Source organism: Thalassophryne amazonica, chromosome 9, assembly GCF_902500255.1.
Source record: "Thalassophryne amazonica chromosome 9, fThaAma1.1, whole genome shotgun sequence".
In the NCBI taxonomy this organism is placed as follows: domain Eukaryota; kingdom Metazoa; phylum Chordata; class Actinopteri; order Batrachoidiformes; family Batrachoididae; genus Thalassophryne; species Thalassophryne amazonica.
The window spans coordinates 25598380-25613004 of NC_047111.1; the positions used below are offsets into that span (position 1 = coordinate 25598380).

At 42.7% G+C, this 14625-nt stretch overlaps 1 protein-coding gene across 2 annotated transcripts in view; it reads right to left on the reverse strand.

Annotated features, from left to right (window-relative positions):
• Positions 1 to 14625, reverse strand: part of zbtb16a (zinc finger and BTB domain containing 16a) — a 350151-nt gene that overhangs the window by 309467 nt on the left and 26059 nt on the right. The gene's annotated exons all lie outside the window — the stretch shown is intronic.

Sequence of the window (14625 nt, forward strand, 5' to 3'; positions counted from 1 at the left end):
ATCAGACACCCTGGTAAAGCATGTCCACACAAAATGAGGTTGAGCCTGACAAGGTCGTTGGGGCACCAGTTAGTAACTAACTGCTGTGCAACAAAACATCACGCAGATCAAGTTAAGAGTCACAAAGGTTTTTTTTTTGGGTTTTTTTATAAATAGGACTGTTTTTAGAAGCAAAGGTGTCTGGTGTGAAACAGGAGTTAATGAAAAGAATTTTAACAGCACCAACAGACTGCATGAATGGTGAGAAAGCATTTCAATAATAAAATGAGACCAATAATACACACACACACACACACACACACACACATATATATACATACGAGGTCTGTTAGAAAAGTATCCGACCTTTTTATTTTTTTCAAAAACCACATGGATTTGAATCACGTGTGATTGCATCACCCAAGCTTGAACCTTCGTGCGCATGCGTGAGTTTTTCACACCTGTCAGTTGTGTCATTCACCTGTGAGCAGGCTTTGTGTAAGCACTGGTCCACCCCTCTCGTCGTTTTTTTATGGCGAATAAATGTCTGAACGATTTGGAGCTTTGCTGCATCATTTTTTTTCCAGAAACTGTGAGAGACCTCCAGGTGGACACCGTTTGGAAAATTCAGATGGGTTTCAGGGATGATTTTATGGGGATTATACAGATTAAGGAGTGTTACTGCCGCTTTAAGGACGACCCACAACTGCTGAGAGCGCGGCGCGCTTCCAGTGCCGATCGACATGATCAGACCCCACTGAAACAACCAGATCATTTCCAACGTGAAAGCTTTGTTGATCCGGGACCTCGTCTGACTTTCACAAAAAGGCAGAAGTTGTGGACATCAGCACTTTTTCGGCACATTCCACTATTACAGGAGTTTTTTTTCCATGGAAAGAGAAGCGGAGGGACGCGCCACGGAGCCGTTCATTACGCGGGACAAAACCACCTCGGTGTTGGTCTCACAGGACGGCTTTCAGGTGGATTTCAGACGGCTGTCGGTTGCTTTTCAGTCGTGTGATTATCCAACTGTGATTGTGCATGAGCTGGACCTGCCCCAACATGTCCTGGAAGGCTTCATCACGGTGTTGCTTTGCACCATGCAGCTCCACCGCGACGCGCGGTGGAGCCGCTCCTCTTTCCATGACAAAAACTCCTGTAACAGTGGAATGTGCCGTTCCTTTCTAAACTGGACGCTATCTTGATCCGGTTGTTGTGAAAGTGTAGTGACACGGACCCACAACAGGGGGCGCAAATGAATGGCCAATAGATGAGCCAAAAAGTAACAATTTAATGTTGTGAAATGTGCACAACGAACATACAGACAATCTCAGAATATAATTACAGTCAATCCACAAAAGGTGACGTGTGGGCAGGCTCGAGGATAGAAGACGTCTGTCCTGAGAAGAGCCGGAACCACACGATTTCCGCCGCCACAGAACCTGGTGAATACTGGAGCCGCCAAGTCCCGAATTCCCAGGTGATCACCGTCCCCGACTGTCGGATCTGGTACTGCTGGCGAGAACAAAGACAGTCAAGTGTGGGTGTGTGTACACCCCGTAACAACAACGGTGGGAATGCCACCTCCACCTCTCACTCAATACGTTGCAGCGATCCCTCAGAGGAAAAAGAGTGCCGTCTTGCACAGCCTCCACAAACTAAGGACCTGCAAACACTCACAATAAACAGATTCAGAAAATACCACAAAAAGGCTGAGGATATTACCTCTAATGAAGTACGATATCTCGGCGATGAGGTGGAGATGACGTCTGGGTTTTATGGAGTGCGATGATGTAGAATGTGTGACAGCTGTCAGGAATTAATGAGTGACAGCTGTCACTCCCGGCTGTGTCCGTGGCGGCAGCGCCCTCTCGTGCCTGAAGCCCGCACTTCAGGCAGGGCGCCCTTTGGTAGTGGGCCAGCAGTACCTCCTCTTCTGGCGGCCCACACAACACCGGTATGTCGTCTGACTAGCACAGGAATTGTGAAAAGACGTGGACATCAGCATTTTTTCGGCACACTGAGACAGACGTGCGGAGGAGTTCCGCGCGTCGCGGTGGAGCTGCATGGCGCAAAGCAACGCCGTGATGAAGCCTTCCAGGACATGTTGGGGCATGTCCAGCTCATGCACAATCACAATCGGACAATCACATGACTGAAAAGCAACCGACAGCCGTCTGAAATCCACCTGAATGCCGTCCTGTGAGACCAACACCGAGGTGGTTTTGTCCCGCGTAATGAACGGCTCCGTGGCGCGTCCCTCCGCTTTTCTTTCCATGAAAAAAACTCCTGTAACAGTGGAATGTGCCGAAAAAGTGCTGATGTCCACGACTTCTGCCTTTTTGTGAAAGTCAGACGAGGTCCCGGATCAACAAAGCCTTCACGTTGGAAATGATCTGGTTGTTTCAGCGGGGTCTGAGCATGTCGATCAGCGCTGGGAGTGCGCCACGCTCTCAGCAGATGTGGGCCGTCGTTAAAGCGGCAGTAACACTCCTTAATCTGTATAATCCCCATAAAATCGTCCCTGAAAGTCATATTAATTTTCCGAACAGTGTCCACCTGGAGGTCTCACAGTTTCTGGAAAAAAATTGATGCAGCAAAGCTCCAAATCGTTCAGACATTTATTCGCAATAAAAATCCGACGAGAGGGGTGGACCAGTGCTCACACAAAGCCTGCTCACAGGCAAATGACGAAACCGACAGGCGTGAAAAAACTCACGCATGCGCACGAAGGTTCAAGCTTGGCTGATGCAATTACACATGATTCAAATCCATATGGTTTTTGAAAAAAATAAAAAGGTTGGATACTTTTCTAACAGACCTCGTATATATACACATATATATATATACATATACATATACACATATATATATACACATATATATATATACATATACACACATTTTTTTTTCATATATTCAGGAGGCAGAGGTTAATGTCCACTTGTATTTTTTTTTTTTTTTATAATGAATTTTCAAAATCTGTGAAGCAGATGTCAGATTCTAACATCTATTATGGACAGCAGCAGGAACTTTAAATGCTGTGATGTGCCCACCAGTAAGATAAAAAAAAAAAATATTATATATATATATAAGATGATTGGCATGATGTAAAATCACTATAAAAATAAGTTACTCCAGAGAAGATTGTTTATGTGAGAGAATACCAGATTCAAAGTGCTATAATGTGTGCCTGCCCTCCTGAATAAGCTGTGGTAATAATTCTGTGGAGTAATGCATTTTCCAGATTATAACTTGTGGTTTTCTTTGCTAGTGTGGTAGGCCCTGTGACTTGTACTCAGATGTGACTTATATGCCAATAAAAACCATGAGTTTGTTATTCATGATATTATAACTATAGAGGACTTTCACAGGAATCAAAGCACTAACCAAAATTCCAGTAATAAAAGAATAAATGCCAATAATAAGTACACGTCAACAATGCACTGAATTTATAATACAGAAAAAAAATGTGACTTGTATGTTGGTGTGACTTACATAAGGGTTTTTACTCTTAAGAGGCCTTTTTTAGCAGGTGTGACTTATATTCCGGAAAAAACGGTATGCAGAGAAAACACTGGCAACAGGTCACACCTGTGATGCCAAAGCTGTGTGAACCAATAGAACATTTTTCAATTTAATACAACATTGGCGCTTATGCTAGTATAATTTATGTATAGACTAAGGTTTTATACGGATGACGGATATTTTACATGATTATCAGGTCAAAATCATTTATCCTCCCATTATCTACAAGTGGATTTGATAAAGAATCAGTGTCATAGTTCATTTGATGGAACATGAAATCTCACTTTCAATTATGGGAAGAATAGCAACTATCAAAAAAATATATTACTACCAAAAACAAATTTCTTTCTTCATGACTCCAATTCAACCACTGCTGGTTTTAGTCACTAGACTCTTATTACAAAGTGCCAAGATTTAGTGGCGCTCCGCTTCTTCTTCTTTTGGCTGTTCTCATTAGGGGGCGCCACAATGGATCAATCATTTCCATCTCACTCTGTCCTCTGTATCTTCCTCTGTCACACCAACCACCTGCATGTCCTCCCTCAGCACATCCATAAACCTCCTCTTTGACCTCCCTCTTCTCCTCCTACCTGGTGGCTCCACCCTCAGCATCCTTCTCCCTATATACCTTGGGTTCCTCCTCTGCACTTGTCCAAATCATCTCAGACTCGCCTCTCTGACTGTCTCCAAACTGTCCCACCTGAGCTATCCCTCTGATACGTTCAACCCTTATCCTGTCTGTTCTCGTCACTCCCAAAGAGAATCACAACACCTCCAGCTCCGCCACCTCCTGCTTTTAGCACCCCTCCTGTCTTTTTGTTCGTGCTACAGTCTCTAAGCTGAACAACATAGCTGGTCTCACGTCTGTCTTGTAAACTTTCCCCTTCACTCTTGCAGATATTCTTCAGTCACAAATCACTCCTGTCACCTTTCTCCACCCTGCCTGCACTCTCTTCTTCACCTCTCTATCACACTCTCCACTACTTTGACAGTTGACCCCAAGTATTTAAACTCATCTACTTTCAGCACCTCTACTCCTTGTAACCGCGCTATTCCACTGGGCTCCCTCTCATTTACACACATGTACTCAGTCTTGCTCCTACTGCTTTTATTCCCCTTCTCTCCAGAGCATATCTCCACATTTCCAGGCTAGATTCAACTGGCTCCCTAGTCTCACTACAGATCACAATGTCATCTGCAAACATCTTAGTCCATGGAGACCCCTGTCTGATCTCATCCATCAACCTGCCCATCACCACTGCAAACAAGAAAGTCCTCTGAGTGGATCCTTGGTGTAATCCCACCTCCACCTAGAATAAATCCATGATTTCTATTGTATAGACATGAAGGCAATGTGCCCCAATATATCAGATTGATAAACAGATTATTTGGTCAAGAAAATGAGACTTGGTAATTTGGAAACCCGTAGACCTGTGAGGAATTACACTAAAGGGGGTTGTGTGCCAAGCAACAGATGTGCCTTTAAACAAATGTGCAAAAAATTTTGATGACAGTTTGAAGATGGGACTTGGAGTATAAAAGAGAACATCACCCGTTTCTCTGAATCAGAACAGCTTAATGATTTTCGTTTTATGATTTTGATAAACCAAATCTGAATGTTGGAGGTTAAGTGTTCCACCGGTACATTTCTACTTCAGTCATATGTTGCCAAGAGCAGGTTTTTCCACACCAATCAATCATCTGTGGGGCCAGCATCACTCTTTGGCCACACAATGTGCCAGATTTGGATCTCTCACTGCATGACAATCCCCCTGGTTTCCCACCTGAGCACTCCTTTGCGGCAGGTGAAGGAAGAAAGGATGGTTCTAATTTTTCAGACCAGCTTCTTTGCAAGCTGGTATCACTCAACTGGGACCCGGTGCCAATCTCTGGCAAACCATTCAAGTGGCAACAAAGAGGCTAATTAGAACCTCTCTTGCTAGAAACCAATGGAGGACTCCGGTTTGATGCTTCCCAGGGAGGCTCGGTGCCTCAGTGGTGATAGCGGCAGCTTTTTCCACACACACACACACACACACACACACACACACACACACACACACACACACACACACACACACACACACACACACACACACACACACACACACACACACACACACACACACACACACACACACACACACACACACACCATACATTTGTGAGCACACTTGGTTTGGCCTTTTGGCTCAAACACATTTGCTCATTGTAGCCAGTCTTCCTACAGTTTGCCAGAGAAACAGAATCAGGGAAGAGAACTGACACGTCTTCTTTCATGTGAGGAGGACCCACAGAAGGAACACTAATAGGATATTGATGGGATTAGAACCCATCGTGCTCAGGTCCAGAAGAAGAGAAGAAATTAATAGCTACTCAGTTTTAAGGACAGATTATTCTCATACCATTTTAAGATTAAAACATGGCACTCATCCTTAAACAACACTGTTAATGGTCACACTCGGATATGAAATGCTCATGTTCCTTGTCAGGTCCCATGGAACACACAGGAATGGTACCAAGGTCACATAGTGCCTGTTATGTTTTCACAACAGTGAGGTTAAAGTATTTAGGAAAATCTAACTAATGCCTGATGTTACTCAATAAATATCACAGTACATTACTTGCTTTCCTGAACTAGTCAAGCTACTGTAGCCAGTTTGCCCAGGCACTTTACAGACTGGACTAGTTAGGTAACACACACACACACACACACACACATACAGTACAAAGGATACATTTGTACTATTCAGTCTTGGTTACAACTGACTGCAACTTTTCTATTTGGGATGTCCTTATGTCCCTAATTCCCCCTCAAACAGAGCTCATTCTAGTGCAGGTGCGTACTTCAGTGACTTGAAGTCTTATCCTTGCATTATCTTGCTTGTTTTACCTAATGAGATAAGACGATGGATCTGTCGGACAGATGACACGCTTCTTGCCAACAATAACAAGATCAATACAAAATGATTCAAGAAAAATTCTCTCTTCAACCAAGCAAATCATCACAATAAACTAACAGTTCACACCATGAAACATTTGAGACAAAAAGAAATGAGACTGATCTAGTTCTTGCTACTTGTCAGACTCATAACTCTCAACATTGATAAACTATTGATACACCTCCCCACCCCATTTGTGATCAATTATTTTGTGATACATTCACAAAATTAGTTTGTGATACCATCACAAAAATCAATAGATCAAACAAATTAGATTAAATCAGTTTTCAAACTGATTTACACACACCTCATCCAAGCAGCAAACCTTTATTTTTGCCTCCTGTGGGGAGTTTCAAATCTTAACGTCCCCAATAATTCAAACAATGCTGCTAACAGGCACTTTGTAGGCAACAGACAAAGGATTGAGGAGTCCAAAAGCCCCCCCCCCCCACACACACACAGAGGGGTGGTCCACTTTTCAAGACATTTTTAATTTTTGGCACATATTATTATTAATAATACTTAATGCATTTTTAGCAAATAAAACATTGTTCAACTGATACTTCTGAGTGTCCTAGTTTGCTGCGCTAACTGGAATTGATGAGCCACAAAAAAAGGTTTATTTGATGTTAAAATATTAAATACAAAATAAAAACCTGAAGTAGCTTAAATTGAGAGCGTTTTTTTCTTCATGCATGGTACAGCTGTTAAATCATTAAACATGTACACTGGATTGACATTAATGTCCTTGTAATGTGCTCTGCGCAAGTGCAATAATCAAGGAAAATACAAGTATTGGATCAGGACTCCATATTGGCAGACAGTCAATAATAGGGATGGGTATCGATGAGATCAATATCGATACCATTATCAATTCCGCTCATCGATCCAATTCCTTACTGATATCTCTTGTGAATTTTCTGTGTACTAAAAGTAGGCTTTACAGGTTTTCTATGTCAACAACATTTTATTGAGTCTTGAAGTAAATAAATATGAAATTGGTCACTGGATCCTTAATTCTGGACATAATAAGCTCTACATGGTGGATCCTTGCTCTCTGGACATAAATAGAAATAAAATCAGTAGTTATTGTCAAAAGCATTTCCTTTCAGACATTATTGGCATGAATGTCTTTCTATACATCTGAGCTGAGCTCTTGCAGCTGTGCTGTGCTGCACATCAGGATGTAATTCATAAAGAATTCAGGATGTCTCATTTTGGGTGGAAAAAAGCGTTTTAGTAGACTGTAGTTTATTGTCTGTATTACAGCGTTTGGAAAGAGGTGTCATTTTATTTAAAGCAGCAATTTGTTTTGAAGTTATTAATTCCGACCGGACTCTGTCACGGCAGAGAGCCGCATAGTGTTTGAAGCTGTTGCTAACAGAACAAAGGACTATTCTCGTTTCTTGATTGCAACAAGACAAGAGTCCCAGTTAGTGACTTCAATCCACACAAAAGTGACTCGTGACTGACATTTTAGTGGCTTTGAGAGGGGTTAAGAAGCAGACTTGCTGCGTCTGAAGAGCAGCGAATCAAAGAACCAACAAACCAGCGGATTGAAGCATTGCTTTGTTGGTTCACACTTCAAAGTGGAGTCACGCTGCAGAAACCATTGATTACAGAGCCGCTGCAGGGTCTGTAATCAACGTAGAGGAATGATCATTTTCCTGACAAACACCCTCAAAACAACGACCGCTCTGAAGGACCGATAAGGGAATCATTAAGCAAAAAGACCATTGATGTCAGTGGATCGAATCAATTCTTAACGATACCCGAAAAGAACCGCTTCTTGATACCCAACCCTAGTCAATATAAAATAGCTCTGATAGGGATCATGGGGAAAAAAAAACCAAAAAAAAAACGCATGGTCTGGACATCCCTAAGAAAAAACAATTACTTGGACTGGCAAGCATTAACTCCACTGCCATTTAGGACACAGTTTCTTTCTGATTCCTCAAAGGTCAGCAACATCAGGAATGTTTGTGATTGCAAAACATGTCAAATCACAAGTAAATCTTGACCAAACCGGAACGTGACACCAGCTGTGTGAGCAAAATGGTCTCAACGTTTATAGCCAAAACGCACGGTTTACCACAACAAAAGAAACTGTGACAAGGTAACTCAGTTTGTTCACTCTAATAAAGGCTACAAACAAATAAAATGTTATTAAAGGACACTAAAAGAGCCGTGTCCCTGCATACGTTGTGAAGGTAGCAAAGTCTCTTCCTTTTCCAAGTCAAAACAGCTTCTGGATGCTCAGAGATACACATCAGGAAGTTAAAGGCTGATAACACATTTGCATGTCACCTGATAACTAGCTATAATTAGTGTTCCTGCCACCACCACATCACTTACACACACACACACCTTCCAGTACAGTACAATATCCTTATCCCTCCCTGCAGATCTCAAGGCTCCCACGGGGGACAAGGTAGGGGCCCGACTGTGTTGCTTTCCTAGCAGCATCCTGCCAGGCTGCATAAGCAAAGGCCACGTCTGCCGCCGTGCCGTCAGCCACGCCGAGGTCGTGGCTTTTCCTGAACTGAGCTGCTAACTGTTGCTTTACAAGCACCTCCCTTACCTCTTATCTCAGGGAGGGAGGTGATCTAATCAGCCTCCTGATTAGATCACCTCCCTCCCTCTCTCCATTGCCATAGCCACCATCTGGATATTACATCCAAATCCTCACTCCTGTTTTCTTCGCTCCCTCTTCCAAAAGCAGCATCTTCTTGAAAAAGGCAGAGAGGCGACAGGCAGCGGGTCTGCCTCACCGTCACGTTTGATCTGCTTGTGCTGAGGTGCATTTGTGAGCATGTGTATGTGTGCAATTCATTCCACATGATGTCGCCCCCCCCGCGTTAAGTCTTTAATCGATACATCTCCCTATGCCGACAGCGGGGACAGAGCACTGATCTGAGATCAGAGGGATGGCGGTGTGAATCTTTATGGTTCAAACAGAGCTTTTTAAAGCTCATCTATAATTGGGCCTCGGCCAGCAGCTGCCTGAGCTGCGGAGATCACCACAGGCCTGCTCTCAGCGCGAGGTCCTCAGGGGCGCAAACAAATACGCCCCCCCCAACCGACCAACAAGGCCAAACACAGCACCTGTGCAGGGCTAAAGAGAGAGGCGAGGGAGACTTCTGCTGTCATTTGAGGTATTTCTGAGAGAGGTGTTTTTCGATGAGTGCAGCTTTTTGTGCGATTGCATTATTCCACTAACGTGTACTGTACCTCTGAGTGCAGGCCGCCGAGACTTGGCTCACTGAGTGATTTCAAACAGAGAGTAATCCAGCGCCTCGTAATGGATGCTTTGTTGCCGGGTTGCTCTCAGACTCAGCAAAATGCTTGCACAGTTTTACAGCTGCTAGTTTTTGTCTGAGTTATCGTGTATCAGACCAAAGGTGATGGACTGGATTCAGACAGAATGCAGCATATGGCCGACCAATTCTAAACACTCGCACGCACGTTTTTAATGATCTGTTTTTCAGAATGCCAGCACCTCGTGCATGCAGCAACAGTACGCATCAACTGGAGATACATCAAAAACGCCGTGTTCTCACCGAAGACCATAAAAAACAATATGTTCAAATGTGAAGCCAATATTGATGTTTCTCCACAGCGACACGTCGAGTCATTACCACCAGGTTCTCCATGACTAACGAGACACAGGCGAAAGTATCCAAAAAAAACAAAAAAAAAAACAATAAAGAGTCATATTTACCACATGGTGAAAGGATAACAATAAGGCCAGTTTGACATGTGTGCCTTGTGAGGAGCTGCTCTCCAATGACCATAGGGCATAATCACACTGATTCTCTGAATTTTAATGCAACAATCACATCCATGTCTTGTAAAAAGATGACCATAAGAACCACCGTATGATGTCAAAGTGTTTCTGTTCTCCAACCACAATAATATGAGTTACATGATTGTGCCATAAACAGAAATAAAACAGAATTAAATACATTCCATCCAAGCTGCTTGAGTGTTCACCGACACACCACAGATGTCATTCACACCAGCAGCAATAATCCATAAAGTAAAAAAAAAAAAAAAAAAAAAAATTTACCTTCCCAAAGCTGCTCATCAGTTGAAGACTAAGTGAATCCACAGTTTCTGAGTACATCCACCATCACCATCTGCTCCTTCACCTCCTTCAGTCATTGGCCATTAAAATAATCAGAGCCAAGCAAAACGCCGCTACAACTACAAAAGACTTTAAATGATTTAGAACATGATTTTAAGGCCAAGACTGTCAGTCGCATTCCAGTTAGTTAACATATTTTGAATTAACTGTTCAACCAAAATCGTGCTCTGATCCGCACACAGTGGATCAGGTTACAAATGTTACGAAATACCAAACAATATATAATAACAGAGGGAATTGCCAGAAATTATGAAGGCCTCAGGGAATCATTTTTACCCGGAGACAGCAGGGGCAAATCCAACTGGATAAAATGCAGCTCTCATCCATACGAACTGATCTGGAAGCAGCAAAGCTCATGGAGAGCAGAAATGATGCCACTGCTATAAATAAATAAATGTGAAATAAATAAAATAAATAAATGATACATGTAGAATATCTAGGCCTTGCTGGTCCTGACAGCCCACCACTTGATTTTAATGTTTTTGGTGTCTTTAATAGCCAGCCTATATAAAAAATAGCCATAACCATGGGTCAAAGAGATTTTGAATTATTGAGTCCTCAAAAGACTTTTTTCAAGAATGAGAGAAACTGTGTGATGACAGCAGCGATAATGATTCAAGTGATGTCATGTGTGAGACAGTGATGATGAAACTGTATCTGAGTCTGAAATGTCTACGATTTCTGATGAGTAGCTCACAGGAGCCAAGGGTCATACATTCAACAGACATCATGAGGATCTGATACCTTTCAGCTTTCAAAGAACTGAACGATAAATGGATAGAACAGGAAATTCCAAATAGTAGCGATGCAGAAGAGCAAGCAGGAAGAACCCTAAAAGAAAAAAGGGAAACAATGAGGACGAGCAAAAGGAAGATCATGAGGCAGAGGAGGAAACGGCCAAGGACGTGGAAGACAGCAAAGAGAACAAGACAATGAGTAAGAGGGCAATAATGCAAGTACTCCTAATGAGGCTCCTGGTATCCATAATGACAGCGTTAAGGGGGAACAAGGTGACAGTGGTGAGCTTCCTGTTGTGGACTAGGAAGTCACCACAAGCAGCTTGACATGTCCTTGAGGATATTATCACTCAACAAACGTGTGTAACGAGTGATGACCACATAGAATCTACTGAAGCATTAATTAAATTTAAACAGCCATGATGTCAAAGAAAAATTTATCACTAACATGATATTCAAGTTGTCCAAAGTACAAAACAAGTTCCGTTGTATATTCTATCCCATGTTTTCCCACATAATGGGCATCATGCTTCTTCCCAGCTCGAACCACTTGTCCTCCTAAATGAGGCAAACATGGAAATAGAAAATCTGGCAATACCTTGTATGGCCACGTGAGGCTGGCTCCAAAAGTGTGTCATTCCCCTCAGAAGCCCATGAAGCCATGTTTTTATATGGTGTGTGGTTTAATTTTTTCTTAAATACGTCCATGTCCTTCTTGATATCAGGCATTTTCCTGCACCTTTTACAGGACAGCAATGGTAGCTCACTGGTAAAGTTTCTGGCTGGCAATCAGAGCTTTTGGAAAGTGCAGGTTTGAATCCCGTGGGTGGCATGTACTTTTTTATTTTCACAGTATTTTTTTATTTTCAATGTAACCACATCATGCAGCTACTCGCACTGTGTTCCCGCGTGCATGAAACCATCGCAGCATGTATTTTTTATTTAAGTTTTTTTCACAGCAGCTGTGTGATGTGTAACCACATGGCGCAGCTGCTGTGCTCACACTGTGTTCCCGCATGCATGAAACTGTGCATGCAGCATCATGCAGACCTGCCCGTTGGCTCGATGTTTTTGTGGTTCGCTCATACGAGCTGTTCCGCCGTGATTCGCCCTGAGTTGTACGTAGTTGTACTATGTGTGAAGGGGCCCTAAGGGATATTACATAGGCAAAACAAAGTTGCATTTGGTTTTCATCTGGTGTATGAAAATTAACCACAATCTACTCATTATGTAGAGCAGCTAACTGAGTGAATGAGGAGCTGGCCTGCCGTATGTAGACCTGGGTTCGAATCCCACTTCCACTACCTGTATGTGACCTTGGACAAGAGACTTTCTACAACATCTTAGTCCACCCATCTACAAATGGGTACCAGCTTTAGCTGGGGAAGTAACCTGTGTCAGACTGGCGTCCCATTCAGGGAGAGTCGTATGCTCTCGTCAACTTGACACTACGGAATATGGAGAGAAGCACCAGCACCAACACGCCCCTGGGCCTATACACGAGTTCTTAATCATTATGTGGTCTTTTAATTTGGCGAGTGGCAAAATGGTAGCATTTATTGTTTCCAAGTTATTGCCTGTACATGCTGACCAGGACGGACTAACCTATTCACTCACCTCCTCATCTTCAATTTTGGTTTTTCAAGCCTTATGTGGTTTCCCGCACAGGGAACAAAACCATCTGATGCATGTGTGACCTCTGCTGGTGTAATGTCTGTGGTTTAATTAGCCCAAGGATTGTTACTGCCAGACGATGCACCGCTCTCTTCGGGTGCGTTTTGGAAAAAAACGAGAAGCACACTGGGGGGGGGGGGGGGTTGTTGGCAGTTTACGAGGATAGTGGGAAGGCCTCTTTTTTTTTTAGAGTTTATTTTCTACAAGCCCTCTGGTGGCTGAAAAGTCTGATGCAGGATGCACGGGGGTGGGGGGGGTATGTGCTGCTTATAACACAAATGTTTGGGGAGGGGAACAATGTGTACAATTGTACAGATATCATGACTGTGATATGTGTACAACTGTGATGTATTTGTTTTAGTATATTTAGTCATGGACATGATGAATATTGTTAGCTGCTGGACTGTTTCTAATTTTGATTGGTATCAATGGAAAATGTTTTCTGTTAACTGTCTGTATTTCCATACATTATTATTAAGAATATATGCCGTCATATTTTTATTGATTTATCAAGTGAAAAAAAAAAATCATATATAGATTCAGGTATAATTGAAAGATTTTGGCAATAAATTTGATCCTGTTTACAGTCAATTTTTGTTATAGTGTTTTTTTAGGACATCATATTTATACAAATACGAAGTGTTCACTATCGTCCATGAAGTATAATAAATATATTAAAAGAAGTGTGACAGTGTATGTTGCACACGAATAAAAGAATGAAGATTATTGAATAACAAGACGCGTACGATTTTTATTTTATCATTAGGCAAAAATGCTTCTGTCAGATTTTCACTCTGGATCCAGCCCTTTGCATGTACATATCTTTAATTATTTCACAGACAGCAATAGGGAAATATTTTTAACTGCTGATTTTCAAACTTCAAGCGCACCATTGGTTCAGTTTGATCGTGGTCAAGACCACTTCTTTTGGTTGGACCACAACTGGGCCCTTTGGTCCAAACCGTTGTACGAGTCAGCTTTCACATGTGCTATTTTGGCAAAATAAGTGTAATTAGTTGTTGCTTTTGTTTGAAGGGTGATATGCATCGAGTAGTTAGTGGCCTAGTTGAGCCGATGTACATGTGCATGCACATACTAATTTACTTATGCTGCGTTTACACATAACGACGACAAGTCATGAATGCCACGAAGTACACATTCTTGGACGCTGATCACGAATGTGATTATTCGGGGCAGAGGCATCAGGTGTCCTCAGGAACTGCTGCAACCTGTTACCACACGTTACGATTAATGGCACATGTTGCCAGAGAATTATCAGGAACCATTATGCACGGTTAAGAATAGTGTTCCGCGTTGTTATGCGCTATCATGCGCTATTGTGCATAACAGTGCATCGTTAAGTTCTGTCACGTTGTGAACGAGGTGAATTGTCTCCACACACACCCATATTCATCCAACCGAATTCAGATCGCTCCAGTTTTTCAGAATAACTTTGTGACTGCATGCGTAGTTGGGCTCTGTGCCATGGAGTGGCGCAGAGAGGAGGAGGAGGACAGCGCCAGATGTGTGGCTTCATGCGGCTGTCATCTCGCGCATTTTCCCAAACATCAGGCACATGCAGCAGGTGGAACACCTGCAGGAGTGCGCTGAAGATCAC